Genomic DNA, 20324 nt, shown 5'->3' with positions numbered 1-20324 from the left:
TTTTGAGACAGAGTCTTGCTTTGTTGCCCAGGCTAGAGTGAGTGCTGTGGCATCAGCCTAGCTCACAGCAACTTCAAACTCCTGGGCTCAAGCTATCCTCCTGCCTCAGCCTCCCGAATAGCTGGGACTACAGGCAAGCGCCATCATGCCCGGCTAATTTTTTCTATATATATTAGTTGGCCAATTAATTTCTTTTTATTTATAGTAGAGACGGGGTCTCGCTCTTGCTCAGGTTGGTTTCAAACTCCTGACTTTGAGCAATTCACTCTCCTCAGCCTCTCAGAGTGCTAGGATTACAGGCGTGAACCACCGTGCCTGGTCTGACTTTCATTCTTGAGTATATGTCCCATCTTCCTGTTTCCTAATATAGCTTATCATTTCTATTTAACTCTAAACACTGTGTTTCTATCTCAGAGGTGACAGGCATAGTAGCCAGGGTGAGGGGCTCATCACTCAAATTTTACCAGTGGTCATGCTGTACTGGTTTGGGCCACAGTTTTGAATAATCTTGTTTTACCATTGGATTCATTTTCTAACAGGGCTCTGGAAACTTTGTGTCCCAAAATGCATAAGACTGTATGAATTTGGTTTAATACTCTTATTCCACTGCCACTTCTCTCAGCAAAGTTCAAGAAAGCTGTGGGAGAAATGGTCAGGCACAGTGATTATTTTTTGCATCTAGGGCTCTGCCAGCTCTCTTTGCCAACCCACAGTGTTTTTAAAAGCTGTGATGATTTCTCCTCATTCCTGCAAAGTCTGTCTATCTATGACAGGCCATTGCTGCTCACCAATTCACGGGCAAAGTATATAACTCCAGCATGGGAGCTACCTGGGCTTGTTGCTCCTTTATGTAAGGTTCATTCATTTCTTGCTGAAATTTAGCTCCTCAAGGCTTCCATGCATTGAACACCCTTTGGTTGTCCCACAGAGCATTATGTACAGTCATGCACCACATAGTGACATTTCAGTCAATTATGGACTGCATATATAGCCGTAGTTCCATAAGATTACAATGGAACTGAAAAATTTCTATTGCCTGGTGACATCATAGCTGTCATAACATCATATAGGGCAATGTGTTACATGTTTGTGGTGATGCTGGTGTAAACAAATCTACACTGCCAGTCATATAAAAGTACAGTACACATAATTATGTGCAGTACATAATACTTGATGATAAAAAAATGACTGTATTGCTGGTTTATATATTTACTATCCTATGCTTTTCATCATTATTTTAGAGTATACTATTTTTACTTATTAAAAACAAGTTAACTATAAAACAGTCTCAGGTGGGTCCTTCAGGAGGTATTCCAGAAAAAGTCATTGTTATCATAGGAGATGACAGTTCCATGCATATTGTTGCCTCTGAAGAACTTCTAGTGGAACAAGATGTGCAGGTGGAAGATGATGATATTGATGATCCTGACCCTGTGTAGGCCCAGGATAACATGTTTTTATGTCTTAGTTTTTAACAAAAAAGTTAAAAAGTAAAAAAAAAAATTAATAAATTGTAAAATAGAGAGAAACTTATGGAATGAGGATATAAAGAAAGAAAATATTTTTTGTGCAGCTGTATATGTTTGTTTTTTAAGCTAGGTGTAATTACAAAAGAGTCAAAAAGTTTAAAAAATGAATAAAGTAAAAAATTTACAGTAAGCTAAGGTTAATTTATTATTGAAAAAAGAAAAATATTGTATTTATAAATTTAGCGTAGCCTAAATGTACAGTGTTTACAAAGTCTACAGTAGCGTACTGTAATACAGGCCAAGGCGGGTGGATCCTAGGCCTTCATATTCACTCACCATTCAATCACTAACTCATCCACAGCAATTTCCTGTTCTGCAAACTCCATTCGTGGTAAGTGCCCTATACAAGTGTAGTGAGCCCCTAGTTTATTAAAATCAACAAATAGCTCATGAAGACTCATTGCAATGTTTTAGCAAACCATGTAGGTTGTTAGCACCTTCTTTTTCCCTTTCTCTTTTGTCTCACTGACTCTTTTAGCTTGAGGAACTGCCCTATCCTAAAGTGAGCTAAGCTCTGCTTACAGAAGTCTGTTTTCTAGATTTTATCCAGCATTTCTATGTGCTCTGTGGTTGGACAATATCTACTGTGCCATATTGACAGAAAACAGCAGTCACTTCTTAGGCTTTTCTTATAGCTTTTAGCTTTCACCCACACAAACTGGAAATACTATTTTTCTTCCTTCGAAACACTCCCATACTTTTCATGTTCTTTAATGACACTTAACATATTCTGTGTTGTGTCATTGCTGGGTCGCATGCACGTCCTAGCTATACGACAAGAATGTAAGTTCAATAGGGAACTTTACATAATCTTTAGGGCTTGGTGCAATACATTGTGCTTACTATGTACTCAATGGAGGAACTGATGTTTAAAGAGTATAATGATGAACTTCTATAGAGAAAAAGCAAAAGCATTTCTGTGGCCAAGGAAAAATTCTGAAGTTATTTATCCCTTTAGCTGTAAAAGCAGAAAAAAAATAAATCCAAAGGCAAGAAGACAATGGTGCTTTTCTCCAACCTAACATTATGTTGTTTTCATTCTACAGTTGCCAAATTTAGCACATAATCATAAGAATATAAAACACTCAGTTAATTTGAATTTCAGATAAACAAAGAATAATTTTTAAATGTAAGTATGCCTCAAATTGCAATATTTGTCGTTTATCTGAAATTCAAATTTAACTAGATATCCTGTATTTTATCTTAAAGCTCGATTCACATTACAACCACGATGTTCAGAACCCCACTATTGAAATTCCCGGATTTAGCTTCCTTGGACTGTATCCTAGACCCAGAACTTCTCTGTGAATCTCACTTCTGTCATGAGGATGATTTCCTTAGTATTCTTATTCTTCAAGATAACAACTAGCAAACTGACGAAACTAAGCTGAGTTGCATGTGAATATACCCTGGATATATTCCTGGATAGTGGATGTATCCTGGAATTTTCAGTTCTCATGTAACATGTCCTCCAGGTAATAGTGGTCTTTTCAAGTCAGTGTCATAATATAAATAGATGATTCTATTAATAGAAATTTTAAACCAGAGACAAAGATATCATAAAAAAAAGCAAGGAAGAAGCTTGTCTTCAAAACAACTCAATAAGGTGACTTCTGATGACATCTATGTTTAGAGAAACACTTCCTGCTTGTTGGGACCCTTCGCATGTGGATATTGTGATTATTTGCTAACTGGTCTTAATAATTGAAAAACATTTTTTTTGTTGTTTTTAAAAACTAAAGAATTTTCTTGGAATATTTAGAAATTTCAAATAATCACTTATAGTCTTATATTCTAAAACTTTAGTGAAAGATCCTAATAAAAAACATGATTAAAACCAGTCATAAGGCTGGGTGTGGTGGCTCACGCCTGTAATCCTAACACTCTGGGAGGCCGAGGCAGGTGGATTGCTCAAGGTCAGGAGTTCAAAACCAGCCGGAGCAAGAGCGAGACCCTGTCTCTACTAAAAATCGAAAGAAATTAATTGGCCAATTAAAAATATATAGAAAAAATTAGCCGGGTATGGTGGCGCATGCCTGTAGTCCCAGCTACTCAGGAGGCTGAGGCAGGAGGATCGCTGGAGCCCAGGAGTTTGAGGTTGCTGTGAGCTAGGCTAATGCCACAGCACTCTAGCCTGGGCAACAGAGTGAGACTCTGTCTCAAAAAAAAAAAATACCCATAAATAGGTCTTTTAGCCACAAAATTATGCACACCACAGTGTGTCTCTCCAAATCACATACCACACATCTCAACTTGCCCATTTTAAAGCAAGCAGTAAATCTGGAAATCAAACAGAACATTATTGGAATTAAGAACAAATAAGCTGCTACCTAAAAAACTCATTTTTTGTATTCAGAACTAATGAGAACCCACTGATAAATTTAGATCTGAGGCCAGTCTTCCAAGAGAATATTATCATTAAAAAAGGGGATAGAAAAAAGAATTGAGAAATGCTTTCAAGTAAAATAAGAAGAATTTTTGAGTACTTTAAGTACATATTCTGTTTTATGGGACAATAGAGATTTTTAATTATAGCAGGAACAATGGCTGCATGGAATCTGAGGAAATACTTGTAACTGGAGTGCATAAACCAGGAAGATAGCTGATGATGGTGGACAGTTTTCACAGGAACATTAGCAATCCTCTTTCTGAGATGGATACCTTCTTGATAATTTTGTACATTCTAAAGTTTTCTCTATAATTTATTTCTGTACAACAAGTCAAATTTGAGGGCTGAAAAGGATCATTTTTCTTATGGTTCACACTCATTTTCTCTCATTCAACATACCTGAGGTAAACAACCAACTCCTATAGGTAACCACTAGAGTGGTTCCCAAAGGGTGGAAGTTTATAATCTTGTTGAAAAACTAGAAGACTATAGAGAGGCATGGGTAGTTTGATAAAGTCCTCTAGATAATTCTGATATCTGTTTTCCTCTATTAAGGATCTTGTATCTAACATAAACTTTTTTTTAATGAGGCAATTGAAAGTCACTTTTGCCCAACATTGTCCAGAAAATTAGGTGAGGAGATAGAATCGAAGATTATGTCTCCCATTTTCAAATGCAGTGCTCTTTCTAATACATTGGGTTTTACTATAGTTTCCATAAACTTATCTTAGTGTCAGTAATGATTTATCACTTAAGTTAACAAATGCATGTGGATTCTTTAAACTATTTTTTAACAAAACTGATTTCCTTTAACTGTTGTAAAACAGAGGGTCTCTGGCAGAGAAATATTCAAATATGAATTGCCTGAGATATTCCTAGTTTGATATTCCTGACAAACTCAGAGGTATCAAATAGAGTTTTACCTGTCTTTAAACAGTTCTCATCGTCTTTTATTAATTTAGGGTTTGGAACACATTGTTAGAATGTTTAATCAAGGATGAAAATGTCAGAGCTCTTGCCCTAATGATTAATTCTAATTAACTCATCCAACCAGTCTGGTTTACATTTCTATCCCTGGGTTTCACTAATTTCGTAAGTTCAGACAGTGCTACTGCTAGGAGGATAATCTCAGGGGACAGCTCCACTGATAGTGTACATTACTTTTCTGGTACTAGAGACAAGTGGGTGAAAAAAGCATTGTTATGCAGCTTGGATTTGTCATTGCCTGTTCAAGGCACCTGCTTGTCGAGTGTGAATCAGAGACAATCTAGTCAGATCAAAATAACTCATTCTACTCACAATGTAAATTCTTTTATGGCCATCAATGTAATTTCTAGATTTTGAAAGATACTCTAATTTTTTTTGTATCTCTTGAACTTTCTTTTTGTCTATTAAATATGTATGTATATAAACTCTTAACAGAATTATATTCTCTTAGTATGAATTCACTCATTTATTTAAAAAATATTAATTGAGTACCTGCTATGTGCTAAACATTGTCCTAGGTCATAAGCACAGAGCCATCAATAAAACAGTCTTTGCTCTCATGGAATTTATAGTCTGGTTGGAACTTAGAGATTTATAGTCCAGTTGGTAAAGATTTTATACACACACATATACGTGTATGTGTGTGTGTGTGTCTTCATATATATACACATACACTATATTAACATATACATGTTTACATATGTGTGTGTGTGTGTTTGGTGGTAAGGGCTAATAAAAAACAAAGCAAGAAAGGGGACAGAGAATTTCACAGGGGTGCTATTTTAGCTAGTCAGGGAATGCCTCTCTGGTGCAGTGACATTTAAGTAGAGATATAGATAAAGTGAAGGAGTGAACCAAGCCAATATTGAAAGGAAGAATGTTTCAGGCCCAGGGAGGAGCTTGCTTTGTATGCTTGCAGAATTACTGAGAAGCGATGTGGCAGGAGCACTGTGACAGGAGAGTGAGAGGACATGTGGTCTGAGGAGATGTCAGGAGCCAGGTCAGGTAGAGCTTTGTGTGCCCAGTAAGGATTTCGGATTTTATTCTCTATAAAATGGGCATATACTGGATGGTTTTGAATTGAGGAAGAACGTGATCAGGCTTATGTCTTAACAACATAGTGCAGTACTATGTGTGTGGTGTAAAGAACAGACTACCATGGAACTAATGTAGAAGCAGGCAAGAAATGATGCCATGTGGCATCTGTGGAGGGGTCAGATTCTCAATCCGTTTCGAAGGTAAACCAGCTAATGTTTTGGATGTGGAATGCCAGAGGAAGAAAAGCTAAGATGACTCCATGAATTTTGGCTTGAAAAACCAGAAGAAAAGAAGTTGCCATTTTAGTAAGAGGGAGAAATAATATTAGTTAAGTAGTGACTTTCAAAATCTGCCTTAGTAATATAACAGTTCTCACCGGATATAAGCAAAAACTCGTCCAAAAGATTGAATTGGTTCAGTTCCCCTTTCTGTTGCTTCTTGAGCATTTTTCACACTTGCTAATGAAAGCTCAGGTTGGCAGCAGAGATAAAAATGATTGGTGGAGCTATTAGGGAAATACTCACAGAGGCTAACAACTATCTTGCTTGACAGGCAGAAACGACGATTATTTAAATGGCTCTTGGAACTGGGAGTGGCCTAAAAAATCCCTAGCTTACAGGAACGCCAGCCTTCCCACAGCCACACGCAGTCCCTGACTTCACTATCTATGTGCTACTGCAAAAGAAATAGGGGAGTTTCCCCCTCCTTGGTTGGATTTCAAATCAGTACTAAATGCTTAAATGCTAAAAATTAAATAAACTTAATTTTTCCGTTTTAATTAGAAGGAATGGACTTATTTTTTATTTGATCCCTGGGAGTGGAAAAAAATAATCTAGGACCATTTAGCACACTGATACTGATAAGTAAAACCTGCATCTATTACTTGGCGCATCAGGCACCTGAGAGCCCCACCAGAAGACACGCATCAGCACAACACTAACCTAGTACCTGGCCCAGCAACTAACCTGTTACCTGGTGCATTGACATAATACTAACTATTACCTGGCGGGTATTAGCAACCTGAAAACTCACCCCTCACACTACCCCAACTTAATAAAAGTGGGAAAAATCGAGTAGATAGGGCTCAGAATTTGGTGGCGAGACCCCTCTGAGCCCACCTGAGAATAAACTTTGATTCGCCAACTCCCCATGTGCCCGCTTGGTTTGTCCTCAGGACCACCCGCTGTAACACTTGCTGTAACAATACTTTTCAGACTGACAGAAAAATAATTAGACTAAAAGTATAATTGGAAAAAGATACTTAATAGAAATAAAAAAAATCACATGTAAGAATGATTCCTAAAATTGACATAATGAACTTTTTTTTCTGGATACACACTTTTTAAATTTTTAAGTGTGTATTTCATGTAATCTAGGATATTTTATTGCTAGGGAAAACTATATTTTTAAAAAGAACACACTCAAGTAGTAATTCGAAAAAATATAAGAATGTACCAGAATGTAAACATCCCCAGGATTAGAACAATGTTTTATGTACTGTATTTGTATCCTACAGCTTCACTCCAATGGCAATCTGTCTTTTCTTTCCCCTAAAGACTCATGTTATGATCTCAGATATTTCAAACCAAATCTACCTCTTATTTTAAGAAAATAAACTGCAAAACCGAAGGTTTCCAGGTTCCACAAAGCAGAAATCTTTAAAAATTTTTTTAAAAATTTTATTTCAAACTTATTTATGAAATATACCATTTTTCAACTGAGCATTTCCTTTAGTTCTTTGCCTCTCCTGATGACACTGCTAATGCTGTCCTAGAACATTGCCATCAGGTAACAGGACTGTCCTCTTTGGTTTATAAACCATTACTCTGCTGGCATCATGTAAAATAATTAATACCTTGCCTTGTTTTGAGACCTTTACCATGACTACAAGCCACCTTCCTTATTTCTTTTATAAACAGGCTTCTCAGTCTTTCCATTCAATGAGGATTTCAATATATGAATTACAGTTTTCTACTTTTCACCATATCCCTGCCATCATTCTTGGTGACTGTGACAAACTTGGCTGATTTATGCAACATTGGAATTTGTCAGTTTCTTGTGCTTTTATCTCTACTCATCTTCATTTCCTCAGTCATATTGTCATATCCTAAAAATGTTACCACAAAGGACTTATCCATGTCTGAAACATTTGGTTTCAAATCCCAATTTCTGCCCACAACCTCCTTATACCACTTTCTCACGTAGTTCCTCTACCTTGTCTGTTCTGTGTCCTCAATGGAGTCCCAGCATCTGATCCTCTCATTTTCCTCCTTTGCCTGTCCCTGCCTTCACATGCATTCTTACTCAGGGTAGATTTAGATTTTCTGGTTTATTACTTTACTTTCTTTCCAGTGTCTTCAATCTCACATCAAATTCTCCTCCCATCTCATCTGCTGGGTAAAAACATGCCAGTATCCATCAGGAATCTTTGTTGCAAGTGACAGAAACTGCTTCAGACTCATTAGAGTAGAAAGGAATATATATATATTAATATTAGAAGGATATTTACCAGGTCGCTCACAAAGTAGGTAGGAAGACAGGAGAACAAAGATCAGGCATTAGGCTGGCACCTAGAGAAGTTCTATAAAGAACCTGTGAGTAGGATCAGACCACATGGACATCTGGTTAGTACACTGACACTTTCTCAAGGTTCAAAGTCTCAGGTGGAGTGCATGTTAGACTGAACTTGGTTCAAACAATTATATCCTGATTTTAAGAATGAGGTAAGGAAGTTCTCTTTTCTTCATCTTCTGTAGTGGGAGGTGAGACGGTGAGTACTATCCACCACACAAAATGAGAATTTTCCCCCAAATAGGAAAAGTGTTTGGAAGCTTGGCCACAATATTTGGCTACAATATTGAGAAATGCCTGACTTACAAGCCTGTATTAATTCTCTTGGCTTCCCTATCTCACTTATATGTGGGCTACTGAACACTGTTAGAAAAAAATCCTACAGCCCCAAATTTATATTCTTTGATCAAAATTAGACCCTTACCATTTCCTAAAAATCCCTTTTATAGATTCCTAATTAATTATATCTCTCATCTAATTATAGCAAATTTTTCTATCTTCCTCATTGTTTTAATCCTTCCTCTTTTCTTATTTTCTTAGTAGGTGATTTCATCACTTTATTTGGAGAGAAAAATGAAAGTTCAGAAAAGCCCTTCAATTTCCTGCCACCATGCAAACAAATTCATCATGTCACATTTGTATTTTTCTATCCTTTGTCTCAGTTATTAATCTTTGCATCTGAGCTCTAGATCTGTGGTCTCCAATCCCTGAGCCAAGGAACAATATTGGTCCCTGGCCTCTTAGGGACTGGGCTGCAGAGCTCCATTGTGCTTCCCTGCTACCCCCCTTTTTACTTATTTGTGTGTTGATATAATATGTTAAAATTGCTAATAAAAATAACTTTTCTTTAACCCATTTTTCTCAAGCTGCTACCTTATTACCCTATTTAATGATGCTAGAAAATTTTTTATGGTTGTACTAAAAGAATGCTTCTTTCTGGTAGTTATTTCTGGGATGGTTTTGCTGGAAACCAGATGGAAATTTTAACTGAGCAGTTTGCAGAATTATACGATGAACTAAACACACTGACTTTCCAAGTCCCTGATTGGGAAGGAGTGGGACCCCAAACTAGGTTGACTTGAGATAAGAATCTTTCAGATACTCTTTGCCAATAGAAAGAGTTCCTGTTCCTGGGTCTAAGGAGACCATCCTCCTCTTTCCTGAACCCCTTCTAACATTTGCACATAAGGCAGTTCCTCGTAATGGGATGCCTACTCTCCTCACACTGAGCTGATTTCCTGTTGCTATCATAAAATGCTATCTCAAATTTTGTGGCTTAAAACAACACAAATGTGCAGTTTTCCAGGTTAGAAATTCAATACTGATCTCACTGGGCTAAAATCAGTGTCAGCAGGGCTGTATTCTCTTCTCAAGGCTCTAGGAGAGAATCCATTTCTTGCCTTTTCCTGATTCTAGAGGCTGCTTGCATGTCATTGCTCATGGTCCCCTTCCTCTGCCTTCCAAACTAGCAACAGGGGTCAAGTTCTTCTTCCATTGCATGCTGACCTCTCCTTTCTGCCTCCCTTGTCCACTTTTAAGGACCATTATGATTACATTGAACCTACTGGAATAATTCAGAATAAGCATTTTAAGGTCCTTAATTTAATCACATCTGCAAAATCCCTTTTGCCATGTAAGATAATATATTCATAGGTTCTGGCAATTAAAACATGGGATCATTGGAGGACCATTATCTTCTCTACCACACACCTCAAGCATTTTTTTTTTGCCACTGGATTTCTAACTATGGTCACTTATCAGCATGCTACATAAAGGTCTGAATAGGGAGGAAATAGCTTATTCACCAAAAGAATTGCAACATTTTTCTGATATATATTGCAGATACCTGATGAATAGGTGTGGAAGTGTGTTCTAAGTGTGTTAGACCAAGAAGGATAGACTATAACACACCGGACCAATTTTTCAAAATGGTTAAAATTATAAGATGTTTTAGATCTTATATGCTAACTTATACAGCTGGAAATAGCTTTTTTTGTTTTGTTGGTGATTGAAATTGTAATTGAAGGAGGTTGATATGCTCAAACGTCCCAGCTTAGTGTGAAGGAAGAAATTCAAAGGTTTAAGGAAATGGGATGTTGGAAAATTGATCATGTATGACCTGTGCATCCCCATCCATTATATATTCCAGGGAGACCTAGAGGATCCTCCTTAATTAAGGCATTGAGCACCAATGCCCTGGAAAAGCCCAGTGATGACCATACGAAATGCTGCCGGTGAGATAGGTTCCCCAATTTCCTTAGGGATCCAAGAGCAACAGAAGCTTAGCAGCTATGCATTTATAGGACCAAGGACAAGGTAGGTACATTTACCAGAATGTGAAGTAGAGATAAGATGTAAATTTAAATATTTTAACCCACAGGAATCTTTGGAGGAAACTATTAATATATTTTTTAAAAAATGTGTATATACCAAAGGTATATTTAACTTATTTTTGGTATAGCCAACAGGATTATAAAACTGATTTTAAAAAGAAACTATAGAGTAGAAAGCATTTATAGCCATAGAATGCTATATTAAGATTTCTAAATTATATACAAAAAAATTCCAATGCCCTACAGGGCATGCGAGGTATTCTATGGGATAAAGATCATTTGTGTATCTATAGGACAAAATTAATCTGCCCTGCTATAGAAATAAAATCATCTGCATAGCTATCAGTTTTCCACTCTTCAATACCTACCCTTACAGAGTTGTAAAATACTATAATCAAAGGTACATCCCTCTAGGGGGATAGATAATCCTTATTAGATAAGCCTCTTACACAATACCCTCAGATGACATTGAAAGGACATGCAATCCTCCATTTGCCTATTTCCAAGTGTTGCACAATTTATTTTGTTTTAACAATCCCTCCCTTGTAAACAAAATTCTCTTTACCCCTGGCTGCAGACAACCACTGATGTTTTATGTCACTATAAATTATATTTGTCCTCTTAGAGATCCCAAAAATAGAATAATGCAGAATATACTCTTTTAAGCCTGGCTCGTTTGCCTATTACAATATTGTTGGGCTAAATATATTTTAGTGTTTATCAGTAGTTAATTTTTTTTTTGTTGTTGAATTGTATATGAATATACCAACATTTATTTATCCTCTTACCTACTTTGTATGTCTTTTCATCTCTCCAGGTTTTAGCTATTTCAAACAAAGCTGCTAAGGATCTTTATATCTAATAAGTCTTATGTGAACATATGTTTTCATTTCAACTGGATAAATAACTCTGAGTGAAATTAATGAGCTATATGAATATTTACCTTTGTGTCAACCTAAATAACAAACAGATAAAGGCTCTCTAAAAGAAAATGTATTTATTTGGGAATAGAGCATTGCAATGGAAATACACGTGCCATAGTAAATTATGTATGCATTCAGGGAGGTAAAGGAAGACTAATGTTTGTAAACGAAAAAATGAGGAGGATTACATAATTGTTTTGAAACAATTATCTTTGGCTGCAAAGATTGATAACAATGGTGATGCTAGTCTTGAGTTGGATAGGCACTTGCTGGGTAGATGTTCTTGCAGAAGTATTTTTGGTATAGGGTTGTAATGGCCTTTGTGCATGGTTATGGTTTTTGCAGCATCTTTTGTAATAGTTTTTGTTATCAGGCACACATGTGTGAGAACCCTCTCTTCATAGCTTTCCCTGCCTCTATTTTTCAGGGTATTTTTAACATCAGTGACTGCATGTTGATTCTGGCAACTTTCACATTTCCTCCTTTTGATCAAGGTCTTTCTTCAAAAGCATTACTAGTCAATCATCCTGTAGTTAAATTTTGATGCCTTAGGGTGCCAGGATGACACTATCCTGGAGCCTGGTCTCATGTCACAGTGTGGGGAATGACTGGCAACTAGGAGTCAGTGTCAAAACTCTTTTAGCCACATTTGAGCAACAGAGCAGGTTTGAGGGGAGTAGCTCTAGGCTAAGTCTACCTGGAGTCCATTAATAAGTTCAATTTTGTCTGTTCACAGTCTTTTGCTTTTATCACAAATTTCTGGGCTGGCATCATTTTGTTAGGAGTTGTACTTCTGCAAAAAAGTCTAACAAGCAGCAGATACAAAGTTTAAAAAGAGAAAATACAAAGTAGAATGAATAGTAATATGACAATTCTAGTTTGCATAATGGTTTTGAGCCGTGAGCCTAGGCTTAAAGGCAACCCATTGAACCTAGGCAACCAATAGAAAATAGATAACCAGTAGAAAACTAGGTGAGAACTGCTGTAACCATATGGCCTGTTTTCTTATCTCATGTATTTGGGTCTCAACTTTCACAGAGGAATTTATCTAAGTATAGCACGTAGTATTAGCAATAGCACAGATATTTTCTTATTTAACCAATGGGTACTAACAGACTTCTTAGGTTAGGTTCTGTTAAGTTACCAGCAAAAGCTAGTGATTGTAAAATTTCAGTTACACCATCATCCTGTCAAGTGAAAAGGCAGCAATAAGTAAGGTAAGAGTCTCATTATTATATGGAGGCTTATTCAGTATCTTGGGAAAAGCTGTATACAGTGTGAAAACATCAACTTTTCCTCCTTGTTTGCAGTTTGAACATCTCTGGTCATGACATTGGGCAGTTTGGTGAGCTTCTTGTGTGGCTCATACATTAGGCAGGAGGCTTATTCCTTAAAATTTATCTAGTTTCAACTTATATGGTTATAGAAACAGAGCATTTTTTGTTTTTAGTTAGAGTTGTAGCCAAATATTGGAAGATAGTAGGAGAATCCAGGACCCAGTCCTGTCTATAAGCAGCTAAAAAAACTTGAAAATAATGCATAGGGCTACAATCTAATAATAGATGTATTATACTTTTTCTTTAGAAACATAAACTTTTCTCTCTAATTTTATTACATTGGAATCTCAGATTTTAAAAAACTCTTGAGGCTAGAAAGTCAAACAAAGGCAGGATTTAGATTTTACTTACAGTCTTAAAATCCTTGGGCTTGCCAGAAAGTGACAATTTTTATTTACTCATTATAAGGCTGGGAACCCTTGAAATCAGACATTCTGTGCACAGTCTCAAATATGCTATTTCATATTCAGTCAATGCCTTGGTAATACAACAAATGTTTCCAATTGTACCCTGATTACAGAGAGAGAGAGAGAGAGAGAGAGAGAGAGAAAGGTTTTTATTTACCTTATGTAAATAATTATATTGTTATAAGAAGAAGAATACTCCCAAATAGTTTTCTAATTTTGGAGGAATAATGTAGGGAGAAAAAGCAAATGCTTCCATCTTTGTTCACAAAAGTGTACTTTACCAAATTATTATAAAGTATAGATAGCGTATGAGAGAAAATTTTTTCTTATGTCTGGAAAATAAAACATTTAAATAAAGAAATAATAATGATTTAAATAAAAATTAAAAAAACATTACCTTCATTAATTACTTAATTTCATGTAATTAATTTTTTGTTTTGCTTGATCTCAATAAGCAGTTTCATAAGCCCATCAGTTTCATTATTAGATTCTGGATATTTTTATTTAGCTCATTGATCATAAAGTTATTAGAAATCAGTGTTGAAGATTATTTTTTAGTCTTTTCCATGAAAATCAGTTTTGCAAATGCTTTTAGAGAAGAATTCAAAACAGTAAACTGGATAACAAAAACCTAGAATAGCCATGGTTTAAAAATCTGATGAAAGTTCACAATTGATAAGGAAATTTACTTATTTCTATTACATGCCACATTTTAAGATAACCAGATTCAGGACTGGCAGCATCACCATCAGGACAATCAGGTTTTTATAAATTTCATATAATCTTTAGAATATTTACATTAATACCATACCCATATAAATATAACTTTAGAAAAGATTTAACATAGCCAAAATTATGAGTGATAATATTATAATTGTATGAATTTATATACATTTTTTATATACATGAATTTTATATACATGAATTTTTAATACATTTAGATCAATAACATACCCGTAAATGTAACTGAAAGATCTAGTATCATTTGTTATTTGGCAATGCCTCCCATACAATTTATCTGACACATCTAATCATTTAATATTTTTGCAAGATAAGAGATCCATTCTTTGAAGCCCAGGAATCCAAGTGGAAATTCCCACAGTTCATTTTAGATTAAAAACACTTAATTTAAGATTTTCCTTCTGGGGAAACCTGCCAAAGATGTCCAAAGGTTCAAAACATTTGATCAGAAGAGAATCACAGGTCCTTGTAAAATAAGTCATTTATTTAACCGGACTGATAATCAAAAGACTGGTTACCAGAGGCTTGGAAAGCTAGTGGGGAAGAGTGAATAAATATAGACTGGTTAATGGGTACAAAAATAAAGTTAGATAGAAGGAATAAGATTTAGTGTTTGGTAGCATGATTAGGTAGCACTATAACAATAATTTATTGTACATTTCAAAATAACTAGAGGAGTGGATTTAGAATGTTCCCAACATAAAGAAATGATAAATGTTGGAGGTGATAGAAATCCCAATTACCTCGATTTGAATATTACACATTTCATGCTTGTATTGAAATATTACATGTACACCATAAATATGTACTAGTATTATGTATCTGTAAACTTTTGTAAAAAACTTCAAAAGCAATAAAGAAAGTTACATGGATGTTAAAACCTTAACCCTTTAAACGCTTAGTTTTCCTAAATAATCAAAAGCCTAATAAAGACAACACAGGAAATTATCTTGATAAAACATAAAATATTTTTTATATATTTTTTAGGCCAGTTACAGAAAAAGTAATGAAAAACCTGCAGTGTGATTACTTCTTTTTATAGGAAGCCCATTTAGATAACCCTGACAGTAAAACCTGATGAGAAGGACACTTGAATTTAATCAAACATAGCAAGATGTGTCCAGGGTTATGTGTGTGTACCATATTATAGAGGAATGTAAATAAGAAAACTAGTACCTTGAGCAGGGAAATATTAATACACGACTCTTAGTATGGAAAGTTTTTGTCATATGAAACAATTCAGAAGCATCAAGAAAATCCAAGAGTACCGAGTCGTTATAATGAAGGAAAACATTGCTTTTCTTGGCTTTTGAGATAAACATTTTAGCAGCAAGCCATAACAGCAGAGTTAGAACTGGGAAACAAAGTTACAGGAGTTGACAAAAAGGTTGAAGGAGAGAGTTATCACCTCAGCCAACAAAGAAATATATCTTTTCTGGAGGAGAAATATCAGAAGGCAATGATGTATGACCTGCAAATCCGGTGCTGTGAGGTACAGCAAAAGTTGAACTTCTGAGATATAAATCTGAGAAGTTTCAAAAAGGAAATTTTTACCTTAAAAATGAAATTACCATTTGGAATGAAAAAGACAGCATTTTCAACCTGAAACTAGGGAAATTAAATAGATCTCAGGAAGAAATGTGTCAGAAATAGAAACTATCTAGAGTGCAGAAGATGGCTGTTAACAAGACAGATTTCAGAATTACAATCAAAACGTCTTGCAATTTTATTAAGAGAAAATCAATACTTTGAGAAATCTCATTTTTTTTAGTTTTATATAACGTGTTTTTAATATCAAAGCTCGATCTTTAGAAAGACTTATAAATAATTCCCTTCTAATTATAGCCAATCTGATCATACACAAAATTATTTTCATAAATCCTACCCCCCACAAACCTTTTTACAATTACTCAGACCATTGATGGCACCCTTGGACTTTTTGCTTTGTCCTATACTTCTTCTTTCTTAAAGAAATAGTCATTTTATTTTGGGATAAAAATTTACCACATAGAATTTTCTCCATATAAAATTATTTTCTTTCTTTTTAACTTTTCTTACCAAAAATACATCTTCATATCCATAACTTTTTCTTCATATCTCTCTCTCTTACACACTGGCTCCTTTCTATTTTGTTTTTGTTTTTTTTCCTAAATCCATATTTTGAAATAACCTTTAAATATTCTCTAAATTAGACGACATTTCTCAATAACATATTTTTATGCCTTATAAGTTTTTCAATTGAAAATGCAGCTTACATTTTTGGGCACATTTATATATAGAATTATACATATTAATTCAAATCTTTAACTCTCAGTAACCTTAAATTTTTGTGAAAACCTAAGGGCAAGAAATCTTGAATTGTCTGTCACATATCAGTATTTCATAGATGAGAACCATTTTATAGTTTTTAGAAACATGTTTCTTCAGAGCATAATTTTAATGTATATTAATAGACCCAAATATATTTAATTTCTTCATAAAATTAAGAAGTCAAGAACAAATTTATATTTATGTTCAGAAATTTGTTTCAGTTTTAATCTTATTTGGAAATGACCTACACATTTAATGAGTGCCCATTATTTAATTTAATGTAACATAATTTTAAGATCTCAAATTATGTAAAAACTTTATTTATGAGCATTTGTCCCATTGACATTTACATTTATAGTTATGTAATTTATTTTTTAACAGTTTACCTAGATTACTTATGAAAATTGAGACATTACATAAAGCTAGTCATCATTTTAAGTTGTTTCTTCATTAACAATTTTTTTTTTTAATTGAGGCAGTCTCATTATATCGCCCAGGCTGGTCTTGAACTTGTGAACAGTGGGCTTCTTAGTGGAGACCTTATAAGCTAGAAGGGAATGGGGACACATTTTTACCCTTTTTAAATAGAACAACTGTCAGCCAAAAATTTTGTATCCTGCAAAACTAAGTTTCATAAATAGAGAAATAAAGAGTTTTCCAGAACAGCAAATACTAAGGGAATTCGTCACTACTACACCTCCCTATAGGAAATACTCAGAACAGCATTATACATGGAACCACAATAGATACCCACTCCTGTAAAAACACCCAAAAGTTAAAGCTCACAGTTCTAACAAAACAATAGCACAAAATGGAAAACAAAACAATAAGGTATCATTCAACATGATGAACAGAATAGTATCCTACATATCAATACTAACACTCAACGTGATTGGTCTGAATGCCCAACTTAGAAGGCATAGACTGGTTGAATGGATGAACAAACGCAACTCAAGTATCTTCTTTCTCCAGGACTCACACAGACTCAAGGTGAAGGGATAGAAAAAATATTCCATGCAAATGGAACCAAAAGAGAAAAGGTATAGTCATTCTCATATCAGATGAAACAGACTTTAAATCAACAATGGTAATAAAAAAGACAAATGGTCATTATATAATGGTAAAGGGAACAATTCAATAAGAAAACATAACAATCCTAAATATATATGCACCTAATATAGGAGCCTCCAGATTCATAAAGCAAATCCTACCAGATCTAAGCAAAGATAGAAACAGTAACATCATAATTGCCAGGCACTTCAACACTGCACTGACAGAACTGGACAGATTATCGAAGCAAAAAATAAATAAGCACTGAACTTAAGTGGGATTCTAGAACAAATGATGTAACACATTTACAGAACATTCTACCTCAAAACTACTAAATATGCATTCTTCTCATCAGCACATGGGACATTCTCCAAGACTGATCATATTAGGCCACAAAACAAGTCTCAGCCAAGTCAAAATGATCAAAATAATACCATGTATCTCTCGGATCCAGTTCAATAAAAATATAAATCAATTCCAAGGGAAACACTCAAATATGTACAAAGTCATAGAAATTAAACAACCTGCTGCTGAACAATCTTTGGGTCGATGACGAAATGAAGATGGAAATCAAAAGATTTGTTGAACTGAATGACAAAAGGGGACACAAACTATCAAAATCTGTGGGATATAAACTATCAAAATCTGTGGCATATAGTAAAAGCAGCCCTAAGAAGATAATTTATAGCCTTAAATGCCTACATCAAAAAGAGAGAAAGATTTCAAATTAACCACCTAATGTCTCATCTTAAGGAACTAGAAAAGGAAGAGCAAATCAAACCCAAATCCAGCAGAAGAAAAGGAATAACAGAGCTCAGAGCAGAACAAAACAAAATGGAACCCTCCCCAATACAAAGAATCAATGAAACAAAAAGTTGGTTCTTTGAAAAGATAAATAAAATTGATGGACCTCTCACTAGATTAACCAGAAAGAAGAGAAAGGACAACCTAGAGACTGGGAGAAAATGTTTGCAACTAAATATCCAATAAAGGGCTAGTATCCAGAATCTATAAAAAACTCAAATAAATCACCAGAGAAAATCAAACAAGCCTGTTAAAAAGTGGCAAAAACAAAACAAAACAAAACAAAACCATGAACAAAGGTTTTTCAAAAGAACATAGACAAATGTCCAACAAACATAGGGGAAAATGCTCAACATCACTAATCATCATGTAAGTGCAAATTAAAGCCATAATGAACCTTACCCCTGTCAAAATGGGCATTATTAAAAAAGCCAAAAAACAATAGATGCGGCATGGATGCTGAGAGAAAGGAATGCTTATACACTGTTGGTGGGACTGCAAATTAGTACAAGTTCTATGGAAAACAGTATGGAGATCCTCAAAGATATAAATATAGACTTATCATTCAATCCAGCAATCCCACTTCTGGGTATCTAGCCAAAGGAAGTCATTTTATGGAAAGGATGCCTGCATTTGAATATTTATTGCATCACAATTCACAATTTCAGAGATGTGGAATTAATTTAAGTGCCCATCAATTCATTAGCAGATTAACAAAATGTTATACACACACACACACACACACACACACACACACCATGGAGTACCACTCAGTCATAAATAGGAATTAAATAATGTCTTTTGCAGCAAGTTACATGGAATTAGAGATGATTATTCTAAGTGAAGTATCTGGGGAATGGAAAAACAAGCACTACATGTGCTCTCTAATAATTGGGAACTAATGAATGGGCACACATGGGCACAAAAATATGTAAAGGTCATAGGAGATCAAGAAGGGAGAGGGGAAGGAGGAGAGGGTTAAAAACCTACCTATCAGGTACAATGAACACTATTCAGGTGATGGGCAAATGAAAAGCCCTGACGTAAGCCTTATAAAAGGTACCTATGTGACAAAAACATTTGTACTCCTTAATGTTTTGAAGTACATAAATTATTTTAAAAGCCTTATGTAAAAGCAGGAAGCATATGTGAAAGAGAGTAAGTTGTTTATTTGACTTTAGAAGGAATTATTCAACTTTGCTCATTCATTAATTTATTTAATCTACAAGTATTTATTGAGCTTAGTATCTGCAATATAATAATACATCACTATGTATTGAAGATATAAAGTTTTGTAAGACCTCCTTTAATTTCAATGAGATCACATGTTCAAAAAGATAAAAGTTAATTTGGGTACCATTTTAAAAGTGATAATATAGATATACAGTATGTATGCTCAGTGAATAGATATATGAGCCATACATTTTATAATGTTAATAATAACCATGCTAATAGTATAAATTATGTTAGCCTATATTTTGTAGTTTTAAAAATAGTATTTTATTGTACTGGCATATAGCCCAGAGTTAGATCCCATATTTGCACTGAACACAGTATGTGTTTGGTCTTTCACAGTCCTATAACCTGGGACACTAGAATTTTCATGACTAGAGTGAGTCTTTTCCAAAAGGTTCTACTGTCAAGAGTTATAAACTTGTGTGAGACCAAAAGGAAAGCTGAAGAAAAGTGTAAATGTGGCATGATGACTTCATCTGACAGACTGGTTTCTAAGCATAACTACAGCATCCTTAAATACTTCCAGGAAAAAAAAAAAACCCTAGTGCATAATGGAGGGCAGCTTATTTCCTGCTTAGGCATATTGGAGAGAGGGTGATGGCTCATAATTAAATATCTCTCCAATTTTGAAACCACAGGCTGCTAAGGCTTGGAAATACTGGATATAAT

This window comes from Microcebus murinus, chromosome 5 (genome assembly GCF_040939455.1).
Source record: "Microcebus murinus isolate Inina chromosome 5, M.murinus_Inina_mat1.0, whole genome shotgun sequence".
Lineage (NCBI taxonomy): Eukaryota > Metazoa > Chordata > Mammalia > Primates > Cheirogaleidae > Microcebus > Microcebus murinus.
This window is presented reverse-complemented; position numbering follows the sequence as displayed.